The sequence below is a fragment of the Branchiostoma lanceolatum genome, chromosome 9, assembly GCF_035083965.1.
Source record: "Branchiostoma lanceolatum isolate klBraLanc5 chromosome 9, klBraLanc5.hap2, whole genome shotgun sequence".
In the NCBI taxonomy this organism is placed as follows: domain Eukaryota; kingdom Metazoa; phylum Chordata; class Leptocardii; order Amphioxiformes; family Branchiostomatidae; genus Branchiostoma; species Branchiostoma lanceolatum.
In genome coordinates this window covers 14,344,524-14,357,422 of record NC_089730.1, presented here as the reverse complement: position 1 = coordinate 14,357,422, position 12,899 = coordinate 14,344,524, and the positions used below count along the sequence as shown (strand labels likewise).

At 42.5% G+C, this 12,899-nt stretch overlaps 1 protein-coding gene across 2 annotated transcripts in view; it reads right to left on the bottom strand.

Moving 5' to 3' along the window:
- LOC136442181 (Purkinje cell protein 4-like protein 1) overlaps positions 1 to 11,659 on the bottom strand; it is a 29,961-nt gene extending 18,302 nt beyond the window's left edge. Inside the window, exon 1 of one of the 2 annotated variants that reach the window (XM_066438912.1) lies at positions 11,552 to 11,659. The gene's annotated coding sequence lies outside the window, so the exon portion shown is untranslated. The remainder of the gene's footprint in view (positions 1 to 11,551) is intronic. The other variant, XM_066438914.1, reaches the window with a different exon arrangement.
- Between the last annotated feature and the right edge of the window lie 1,240 nt (positions 11,660 to 12,899).

Below are 12,899 nucleotides of genomic sequence, written 5' to 3'. Positions count from 1 at the left end.
GGATCGGTAGTACGCCTTGCCTTCTTGGTCACGAATGAGTGGTAAGGATGCTTGGTGCATTCTGCAAATTGTTATTTTTCATTGTATTGTGTGCTTTTCTTCTGAAACCCCGTTCACCCCCTCCCCCCTTAACAGACACTTAAGATTGGTAAGATCCTTTCTAGGTCGTCTTTAAGATGGCTCGCCTCAAAACCACAACTGGCGTGAGAGACATTTTGAGCATACATGGTGCGTGTCAGACATCATAACGAAGCAACGTTAACGTTGGTACCATACGACTGCATCAAATAATTGGCGCCATCTTTCTTGCCTTGCTTGTCTCGTCAGATTTACGACTTGAACATCGATGCTACGTTTGGGGCTTTTACCCCCTTAAGATGACAGATCTAATGGTCCCCAAAAAATGTGACACGACACTTTGAAGGTTAAAGGCGTCTCCTCGGCTCTTGAATGTCAAAGAGAGACGTATAGTTGCCGCTATCTACCGGGCTTCATGCGGAGCACTTACACGTATTACTATCTCACCGTGGAAACAGGAATTGCGGCAAAATTGCAACTTTAAAGGTGCAGCGGAGTAGATTAAAGCGGTGTAATGGCTGGTCTGTCTTTGTCACGTCACTTATCGGTTCAAGCGTACTATGTTTGACAATGTTATTGGTAAGTGCTACGTTTGCCAGAAGTTACAGCTCGCCAGTTTGTAAGAGATCCAGAGGGGATCGATGAAGGCAACGCAGCACATCAACTGTTGGCCGGATATGGCGATATGTTACACACTCTACGTTTAGGTCGATACAGGCAACAAGTATGTTCTGTGAGAAAATGTGCGAATATTGAATTTCAAAGAAAAATCCTGAAAAGAATTTGCTGCTGCCCCCATTGTTTCTATAAAACTTCAAAGCAATATTTCTTTGAGTCATTTTGGTAATCAAATATCTCGGGCCTAAGCTTGTGACTTGGGGATTGAGGACAACGTCAGTGGGAGTTACACTGACAATCGAGTCGAATGCTCCCGAGGCATTTGGTGATTTTACCACGAATTCGCGATGAACGTCAAGAAACCTGAATAGCAGTGATTCCCTTTCTACAGACTGTATATTTTACCTCTACTACTTAAGCCCATTAAACCAAATAGTAAAAAAAAACGGGATTAACAATCGAGTCGAATGCTCCCGAGGCATTTGGTGATTTTACCACGCATGTGATGAACGCCATGAAACCTGAATCGCTATGATTTCCTTTCTACAGACCGTATAACGTACCCGTACTACTTAAGCCCATGAAACCAAATAGTAAAAAAATACAAACGGGATTAACAATCGAGTCGAATGCTCCCTAGGCATTTGGCGATTTTACCACGCATGTGATGAACGCGCCATGAAACCTGAATCGCAATGATTTCCTTTCTACAGACCACATGACTTACCCGTACTACTTAAGCACAAGAAACCAAATAGCAGTAAAAGAAATCACAAACGGGATTAGCAAATCACATGTATCTGTAATTGGACCGGAATAAAAGGAAAGCTAGAAAGATGGATGAACCGCTTTACGATCGATGCCTTTAAAATCGGATGGGACGGTCGTTGAGGCATGCTGTACTCCCACCAGAGGTGTTTCCTGTGTCAGATGATAGATCGATAACCACCCATCAGGATGGCATCGCGGAGAAAGTGGGTCATCCATTTGTCCCCGCTTAAATGATGTTTGTCAGACGAAACTGCGGAGAGATCCAATAACATAACCCCATTAGCGCCATGAGCGTGGACATCAGCGACCTCGCGTCGGCAACCTGCTGAGCTTCTTGCACATCCTACGGGGTGAGAAACTGGGGACCATGTGTGATTTTCACATTGAATGTGGCCATTTAAAGACCATCATACCTCCTTAACGCAACGAGGTGACCGATGGAAACACTAAATCAGACGGCTTCTATATATTTTAGACGGGAAGTGTCAGTCTAGCAGAGCTAGAAAGGCTTGGCGTCTTGAATGAAAGTGTGGCCCACTGGGTCATATTAGTCGTTTGTTGGCGAAACGACCCTCCAAATAACTCGTAAGTCCAATACCTGAGAAAGGTAATACGTCTTGACATTTGTAGAGACTTGAGTAGAGAATTATGTCGGTAGTGAGTTGTGTTAAAATGCGATTGCTGCTATGTAAGTACATGGAACACTCAGTGTGAACTAAATTAGAGGCAAAACATCCAAAAGCAAGAAGGTGAACAAAGTTCTTTTAAGTACCCCGATGTCATCGATTTGGTGATTTGTCTACCGCGATTGATTGAGTGATTTGAGTGCTGTGAGAAGATTGCATCTGTAAAGGAGGCCTCAGAAACCGTATTTCATTACCAAGTCTGTCACCATGTCACAATCTGTCGAGTTCCGCGGCACGATGCAAGACGATAGCAGAGCAGAGCAGAGCTATCGGTGCATGATTCTCAATTCCTCCTGCGGGCAGATTGATGACGGTGCCACGAGAAAGCCCGTTATCACTGGAATGTGTCGCTGATCAGCAGATATTTCATTTGAAGCAGACGACCTGTGTACAGTAGGTGTTCATGGCATCATCATGTCATAACGTTAGGATGATTGAAGATACGAATGTGTGAAGCAGTGCAGCCTGGGCTTCATCACTTCTAGTCCTTTATCGATCGCGAAGCATCCCCGAGAGCGTTGCAGTATCGGAGAACATCGCCAAGCGATTGATGGAGAACCAAGAACCAATAAGACGTAGTCAGCATGAAGATGAAGCTGGGAGGTGATCAGGACGCGTGGGATCCAGTTGTACCTTGCGGGACTTAACACTAGAGCCCCGCGTAATGAAATATTGGCCGCCCCTCAAGGCAGGACAATGCGGCTCACGACTCTCCCGCAATCAGAATTATTTATAAAACAGGTTTTTCAAAGGAACAAGAAGGTGTAAATTATACATCAAACACATGCTTTAGTGGTGCGCGGCGTGTACTCATGAGATACCTATCAACATCGGGATTGCGATGCACTAAGAGGTTGGAGAACCAAAGTAGGTCGTTTTGAATCCTCTATGAACTGTTGTAAGATGCCCTTATTATTATAATCTTACTGCAGTCGTGGTACCACTGCAGTACGTGACAAACGAAATATTTAGTAATACAAAGATCAGAAAATTAGTTCATAGTTATAACAGTGCTCATGCACTTGCCAAGAGCTTAGGGAAGACTCAAACAGCAAATTACAATAATAAAAGTGATCGAAAGAAAGATCTAAAACAGTTAACAAGCTCTGTCCTTTTCTTAGCTCCTACTTGAGTGTTGATGATGATTTTTGTTAGCTCCAATAGCAATGAATCTGTAATACAACACGAGAAATGATAAAACAACCAATAACGCCAATGACTCCAGCAACTGGTAATGGTACATTTTTATGACTTCTAAATGAAAGTTTATCATGTCACACCTAATGCTTGTAAAGCTGCGTGCCTCCACCCGCTGTGCACTTGAGCTCAACTGCAGGGAGCACCCGAGTTCTGCCGACGGGCGGTCGTCTCGGAGGAAATATCTCATCACATCTATTATTCCCGCAGGCTCCGGGAATGGTTTATGTGGCCGCATGTTTTATCTGACGATGAAGAATGGAGAAGGCCATATCTCCGTTTCTCAGGCTCAAAACTTTCCACATAGATTGGAAATTAAGCCTGTGTTATAGTCCTCGGGAGACAACGTTAGGAGAACATGATTACAATAGAGCGTGAACTGTGGAACACACTCCAGCCGTGATAAGGTCATGACAAAGCTGCTTTAAGAAGAAAAACTTTAAATGTAAGGGACAATATTCATATTGTTTATCTTACTTCTTCTTTGGTGTCTTACAAAATGACAACTGTTTAGAAGGAAAGGAAATGTGTCATTTTCTTCGGTTGGAAAGATGCAGAATTTTGATTTCTATAACATCATCACTGCTATAAGATATAGAAATATTTGGGTAACGTTCTCTTTACGCTTTGAAAAAAGACAAATGACAAAACGTTGATGGTATACATACATATATCATGAATCTTTCTTCCTGTTGGTTTTGAAAATTATCACATGTTTCACATCCAAAAAAAGAGCACTTCTTATGGCAAGTGAAAAATATGATAAAAATATGATAACGATAGATTAGTTAAACAGATAGCGAATGTTCTTTTAGATGGCAAGCCGCTTTAGTAGACCGTATTCCTGGTAAAAGACGATTAATTGTCACAAAGGGTCGTCCCAACAAAGGATTGGATGTCTGCACAGAAGATAAGAATGACCTGTGAATGAATTGTCTCAGTATCACAGCCTGTGATAGAGACAAGGTGTCGCTCTGTGGATCTTCTTGTCCCATACAAACTTGTTTGCAGATCGACAAACAAAGTGATTAGCTGACCTGTGACATTTTAAGATGGAGAATGGTTTGATTTAGCACTTCATTCCATATACATGTATATGTCGTCGGTTATCTGTTTCATTAGCAGTAGCGTTGTCGCTAATTCTGCCACAGCACGAAATTCAATCGTTAAGCAAACCTTAAAGCATGGGTAAAGATTGCGTTTTTCATCTCTTATATTTCGTGTTGTGTGCGACCAAAAAGGAATTCTCCCAGTTCGACCAAGAAGATTGTCTCCCTATAACCTCACTTGGTTGAAGGCACGATTCTGTTTGGTTCCTGATACGCATGGGAGAGCCCGGGAAATGGGCTTAAATGAACTTATTCATCCGTACAGAGGCATGTAGTTATGTAGGGTAGGGTCGCTCAGGCAAGTACAAAATGCTATTTGCAAAATGAATAGTTCTGTGGAAAATGGATGTTGAAAGACAGCCACGGGGTGCGGCTTTATACAGTCAGGTCGGCGGGTTTTGAATAAGTAGTTAATATCTTTAGGTTTGCAACAGCAATTCGCATCCAGAATGTAATGCTTATGTATCTATTGGACTAGACGTTTTAGCGAATACTGTGTTATGGACGTCAGACTAGATTTTCAAGTTGGTGAATGTATTGTCAAAGGAAAAGAAGGGAATGATTTGTAGTATAGCCGTCCTTGCTTTTTGTTGGCAATTGGGTTTAAATCTTCAAAATTTAATGACTTAGGCCCAATTTACACTTGTTCAATAAAACTGTAGTACTACACATGGTAGTCTACTACTGTAGTAGACTTCAGATTCATGTCCACTTTACACTCAGCATAGGAAGCCTAGCAGGACACCCCACTTTTCCTGATTGTCACGAAACTGTAGTGACCTATTGTGACCTTTGAAAAATCGTGGGAGGGAATTTCAGCATGTTTCTTATTTGTGAAAAGGTAGGGTTTTATCTGATGCAAAATACTAAGGAAAAGGGCCTGACAGCTCGGTTTTACTGAGAAAACTAGAGAATGACCGCAGATGACCCGAAATGGAACACGCGATCAGTTCGAATCACGTCAGATCGAACATGGTTGTTGGCTTCGAAGTGTAGTCTACTACCTCTGTACTACAGTTTCGCATTACACCCAGTTCGAAGTCTCGCAGAACCTCCGCCGAAGTGTAGTACTACTACCCCGAGGTTGTAGTAGACTTCTGCAGCAGTTTTCTTTTTACACCCAGAAAAAAACTGTAGTCTACTACAGTAGTAGACTACCATGTGTAGTACTACAGTTAAAAGGACAAGTGTAAATTGGGCCTTAGTATTCCTGAATACAAGAAAATATTTCATGTATGTTTTTATATGTCACTTGGTAAAACCAGTGCGGTTCGGTCTCTGAAAATCGATAAATGGAGGGAACATAACAGCGCAGCATTAGTACTGCAGCACTTCTGCAGCATGCACACAAGGTCGTCAACACAATCACTCAACCTGGGTTAATTACCCTCGCCTTGCTTCCCCTCATTCTGTCGGGTCGATATTCGGGCTGGTAATGTCTTAGGAGGGGATTACGACAGTCGGTAATGATATGGGAGGGATTACGACAGCTGGTAAATGATTACGGCAGTTGGTCGATAAATGGCAGCAACAGGCAAACCTACTGTTGCACTGACGGTATCGGACCAATTTTCAATACTCGCCTTTTTGCGAGCCCCATTTTAGATAAAGTGAGATGAAATTGCCCTTTAACTACAGAACGTTTTTTATGTACCCAAGCAATATTAGGGCCCGAAATCGGATTCAGTCAAAGTCAATTCATTTAGCAGTTTCTGTACATGATTAGTTCAAACAATACTATCACAATGTATAGCGACGTCCATCATGCAAAATTACGACGTTGTATGTTCGGATGTGAGAACTCACTGAAAATTGTCGCCAGGGTTTTTGTAGGCTCGCGAAACTAAGGGAATCGTCGTACGGCACGTTTTTGTGTGCTTTTAAGATGCTCAAACTATGAAGTTATTACGCAATTGTGCTAAATAGTGTTAGTAAATGTCATTACCATGAAGATTTCAGCATTCTTTTTATTTCCATATTTTGGGCCCTAATATTGCTTTGGTTGCCTTTAATGTTCTGTGACGTCTTGAGACGGCAGTGATTGATGGTTCCATCTTTATGTCAGCGGGAACTGAAAATTGCTCCTTCCTTGCAACTTAATTCTAGTGCCTCTATGTCTCTCGGTGTATGCACGTCATAGCTATGATATGGAGTCAGTAAAGAAAATCGACCGTCTTTGTTGCCAGTGAAGTTACCTATTGAGAAAGCCCAATGGTGTTTTGGTAGAGTTTATAAATCCCATGTTTAAAACGAGGTCTTTCAGGCATGAAAACGCGTCTTGCCGAATATTGATCCCCACATTGCATGAACCTCTAATTGAAATTGTGCCAACTTCTATTCCACAAGACTCTAGTGGTTTAGACGTTGGCACAATTTCAATGCATGTTTGGGGATCATATAACATAAAGATAATGAACGATATTGGTACAAGACCAAGCCGTCGTTTTCAATATTGCACAACTGGCCTATGTTCCTTTCCAAGGTGAAAACGATATCAAGAATTTAAAATTCCGTCTGTGCTTTCTTTCTCCAGGGGAGGACAGGGAAATACCAGACCTAATAAGAAACGTTCCCACTGGAGTGAGGGGATGAGCGTCTCCATCGACAATTTGTTGACGTTAGGCTTTTTGAAATGACTTGAAAGGCCGGAGAGCCCTTGCACCGCTTTCTCGATCTTTTATTGCTCTTACAGAAATCGTGAAAGCACCGTAAGTACCCTCGCGGGTACCGTACATGCGCTCGTGAATGATTAGGGGCTTCGGTGGACGCCGGCGACTGTGCAACACGATAGGCCTGTTAATTGGGAGGGGTAAACCATGTTATAGCGTGGAATGAAATGAGATACAGTAATCACTGTAAAATAGCCATTAAAAATATATGGCTTGCAGAAGGTGTGACCAATATTTAACGGATACCCTAAACGTAAGTCCACAATTATAGTAAAAGAAAATAAGGTGTCAAAAGCCTGGGTGCCAAACATCAAGTTCAGTTAGATTGGAATATTTAGATTCAAAGAGAGATCCTACATCCTCTGAACTTGGTTACCCTGTGGCTGTTCAGTTTGCATCACATTCTGAGTTAGCCATCAGTCCCAAACATTTGTGACAGTATATATTTCATGTACGTAAATGTTTTTCTTTAATGGCATAATGGAAGTGCCACCCATTTATTTTACAGCCCCCAAAGCCCTTAACGGACCACCCCTCCCCGACGCTGTAACGAGACAATCGCACCACTTACGTCTAATGGGCTGTTTGATCCCTGCACGACACAGATGGTCTCAACGTGCGGGGAAACATAACCACTTTACCGGATGGCTGTGCATGCTGATACAAGTGAACATGTCATCTATATGAGCCAGGTCCAAGCTCAGAGCTAGACGTCCCTGCATATAGAACGAGGAGGCTTAGCATACAAATTGAATAAGGGGAGCTTTAGAGAAAGCCGGGAGAATTTCCTTTAAACCACAGCACGTTTTCAGACTGGCCTTCTTGTCTTGCGAAATTGAAAGATTTGGGTCGCAAGGAAGTTAAAGGAACTGGACATTTTCACGTGACCGTTAAGGTTTCATCATTATCTGGTTCATCACCTGTACACGCATAGCTTAGTCGTCACGTTATGGGCCTACGGCCGTTTAAAATTCGTAGTAAGGCCATGTTGATTTGATTATATGACATCCTCTGGGGATCCCAAAACTGATGCGAGCGAGCGAATAAAAAAAGGAAAATTTTAGCGAAGTTAAGCGAAGAAAATTTGCCTTCGTTATGAAATCTACGTGGTCAGGAAGAATGAACCGTGAAATCTTAACACACAGAGTATGTCATGCCGTATAGTAAATTCTTCATTTTTTTTACCTTTCACATCTTCTTCTTTGACTTTGGAATTGGCATTGTACGACATCAGTATCCGTTTTCCGAAATATATATTTTTTGGAATTTACAGCATACATTTTCTTATTGTGCAGCTGCTATGTGCGATTCACATTATGGCCGAATATTTTCTTTTAGAAACGGACGATGTCATCCATATAATCAAATCAACATGGCCTAACAAGAAATTGAACGCTTTAACACTTTAAGATTATGGGTTTATTGGGTCTTTCCATCTCAGTTTATAGACGATTTAAACACGGTGGCCTTACAATATATGTATTGAAAGAGCAGGCTATGCGCGTCAGGGGGTTTAACTGTTATTTCGTCATTAATAAATACTAGAGGTTCTTCACAGTAGATATGAATTTCCTCTGTCAGAACGGCACTATAAGTCAAGAGTTTTACGATGCTTGGGCGAGATCCATATTTAGAGAGTGTTGACATGTGACATTCATGTAGCCAATCAGCGTGCGAGGTTTGCTGATCACACCATTCGATGGGGTTCTAAAATGTCAAGACAATATAGCCCGTAGCTGTTTGATATATTTACTAATATCTGGGAGTGTACATATCACAAGGCGTGAAAAGGCAAAATTGTAAATTTGCTGCATACTAAAAAATTGCCAAGGACAAGTATATGATAGATAACATCTAGATCATCATCACAAATTCGAAGAAGATACAGATATAAAGGACAGTCTCACAGATCTTGATTTTAATGTTAATATTTTTTGACGTTGCTTGGAATACTAAAAGAGAGTTTTAGACTCCAGAGCTAGTCCCACGAGGTCCCACACCTATGACATCACAGACAAGCATCTTCCAGAACGAAGGACTGCCAAGACTACAAGATCACATACAAAGCGTCGGCGACAGTACCCTTCAGGATTTTGACTCCAGAGCTAGTCCCACGAGCTAGTCCCACTGACAGTCATCTTCCAGGACGAAGGACTGCCAAGGCTGCAAGCCATGATCACAGAGTGCGGGCGCCAGTACGCTTCAGGATTTGGACTCCGGAGCCGCATTAGGTCCCACCCCTATAATTATCACAGACTATCATCTTCCCATAACGAAGGACTCCCAAGACTATAAGATCACAAAGTGCGGGCGACAGTACGCTTCAGGATTTGGACTCCAAAGCCGCATGAGGTCCCACCCGTATAATCATCACAGACTATCATCTTCCCAAAACGAAGGACTGCCAAGACTAAGATCAAGTCTGGCACAGGACATACAAAACCGATGAATGTAAATATCAGATTATCTAATGACAAATGCACGTCAGGATTTGGACTCCAGAGCCACGTGAGGTCTCCCAGACAGTCATCTTGCACAGAACGAATGACAATGACAAAACTATAGGATCAAGTCTGGCACAGGAGATACAAAACCGATCAATGGAAATTTTCCTGCCCTGGTAACCGCTTGGGACTAGCATCTGCCAAACCGATCGATATATCGACAATTAGAGCTACTGATGCTATCCATATTAAACCTGAGGATATAACAAATATTACGCAAGGACAACCAACAGTATCTCGTATACTCGAGAAGGATAGGTCACACATTATGTTGATTTGTACAATTGACAAAACTTGTGGAAGGAAATTGAATAGATGCGAGCAAATGAATGAATAATTTAAAGCCCACGCGCTAAAATTCTGCTGGATAAGCAAGATTAAGTGACACCCTCCAGTCAGTACGTTACAGATAGAATCTGATTTCCGTACCTGTTAGCTGCATGGTGCTGATAACGGGTATAAGATAGTTGGGATAAGGGTTGATGTGTTTGATAACGGTAGGATAAGTAGCGTAATGAGGGGATAACGCTATATACATGTACCTACGAAATCGATCATTGATGAAGGAAACACGCAGCTATGAGTTGATATGGAGTAGGGATTTCTTGACCTGACCACAATAAACAGAGACACACACTGAATAGTTCAACCGGTCCGATGTGGCTCAAAATCCCACATGAATAATGTATAATGGGAATGCCTCATGTTCGATGCACCAAATACAGTTTACAGAGATGATTTAAATAAAATAAGATAAAATAGAATAAACATCCTGGATGCAACGTCACATGTTACGCGAATAAATCCTCAACTAGCTAGTGAAGCAAACAACAAAATTTAGCTGTTACCATCAAGTATAATAAGTTTCACGGCTGCTGTTGTGTCATGCATGATAGGAAATGATAAGGACATAGTCAAGACAAACAAGACGGCATTTTCACACTTTGGCTCTTATGTGTCCGTCCATAGCTTTCCACGGCTACGGAAACAGACGTATGTAGTAGTGATCCAAGGTTTTACCGCTCACCCGGAAGACGTACGTTGTCAATTCACGAGAATTGTTGCCCAATTCAATCCGCCCTAACCGTACGCGCGGCTCATTCTTAAATTTAGCCGTGAATGGCCACAGCGCCAGTTTCGCTGAATGCCTTCCGACACGCTAAATAAATCGCCCGCTTCGGAAACCCTTCCACAATGCGATAAGACGGTAGTTTTGTATGCACAAATTATTGCATGTTTCAAAAGGTAGATCTATACTGCTTGAACATTTTAAACAGTTTTTAAGATTAGAGTACACATATAAGATCAGATGTATACCTTGGAATGTATGAATATTTTTCCGTTCATCCAGACATAATCGAAGCGGATTCTTTTCTTTGAATTTCTTATGGTTATGTTTCCACGTAAAGGTTGGGGAAAAAGATTGTTAGCGTAGTGTATATTTCCTGCTGTTATCCGAAGCACGGAATTTCTTTGCAGCTTTGATGAACCGGCTTTCCCTAAACATCAATTACCCGTAGGGTAGAAAACAGCAGGGAGGCAGTGCATGATGAAACGGTGTGTTGAGCGACTGCTCCGGGAAAAACTATATCGGCGTGAGAGATGAAGAAAGTCCTAAACACATGTTTGATGCACCTACATGTAGTACCTACTTGATCTACGATCATAAAGGCTCCTTTGGCAATTTTACATCTACTATCTTATGATTCCTTTTCTTCTGAATAAGACCAACGCCTTACTGTAACAGCATTGTCGTCCGCCAATGGTTTGCTGACTCCCTTCAGCGACCGGGAATAGGGGGACCACAACCGGAGACTCGGCCTACAAATCTGTACCGATCCAACAACATTTACAGAAATACCCCAAGCAACAGTTCCCGTCGGATTCCAAGCGGAGAATATGAATAAAGACGGACTGACCTTGGAGAGACTTGAGTCGGAGCTAGAGCGGAGCGGATCCCACCAGTACCACCTGTTAAAGGCTGTCGTCTGCTTCTCTCAGAGCCCTGGAACCGTTCCACCGGCGGAGCCTGCTGACGTCACGGACTCCCGTCCAATCAGCGTCGTCCAGGGAAAATTCGCTATATACTTGAACGAACCAAATAACGTTGTGTTAAAGCATATCTGCTACTGGACTGTATATAGGCTTAGGGCGTCTCTACATGCAAGATCTACATGCAAGGGAACCCCGTATGTAGGGAAAAGCCGGTTTGCATAGAGGTTGGCAGTTGTTTCGTGTGCATTTTAAATGTAACGTTAGGAATTGAAAGAAACTCATCACGTAGAAAATCAAGAGCACCCCTTTCGTGAATTTGCTGAACGGTCTCATTTCAGCACATTTCACAGCTGCTGGCTTCCCAATAAAACGCTGAGTCCATCCATCATTCAGTGTGTGTAGAAACAACATTTTAACATGGGAGATTTCCCAAGACACACTGGCGAGGACATGACAGGCATCTCGTCTGGTCGTAGAATCTCGTAACAGTCTTGACCCGGTATACCCCCAACCCTCAGGTTTTGACATATCTTACGCTTTTAGAGAGAAAGAGAGAGAGAGAGAGAGAGATAGAGAGGGGGGGAGAGAGAGAGAGAGAGAAAGACAGATAGAGAGAGAGGGAGGGAGGGAGAGAGGAGACGAGAGAGAGAGGCGAGAGAGAGACGAGAGTGAGTGAGAGAGAGAGAGAGAGGGGAGAAAGAGAGACGAGATAGAGAGCTGGTAGGAAGATTCAGGCACAAATTCAAAGATACAACATATGAGATCATATGTGTCTGTAGGAAACATGCAACCTTCTGGCACACAGAGAGAGAGAGAGAGAGATGGAGATAGAGACAAATAGAGAGAGACCAAATTGTAACCCTAACCTATCAAATACACTAAGGAAATTAAATGGCAACAAAATGTGTTGCCACATGCTATTCAACCCATGCGCCCCGCGAGACTTTGACTTTTAAAAACGCAGGGTTTAGATTCTCCTCATCATGTGCGCCATTAGTCCTTGTTCTGCGCGGTCTGCCTTTTAAGTGCCATTATGGGGTAGGCTTTGAGCTTCTCAATTTCCCGGGGATCCGCCAGTTCATTTCTATTCTCCGCATTTGAAGTCTACCCGGTTCTCAGCCGAAAGTGATCCGGCAAAATGAACTCATTTAAATGCGATCAGCACTCTCATGTGAAATATAAGGGCCGTGACTTTGTAAATGACAATAACAAATCGAATTTGACGACATTTCTAGTGGACGTTGCTGATTCGCAGACACAAAATTAAAACTA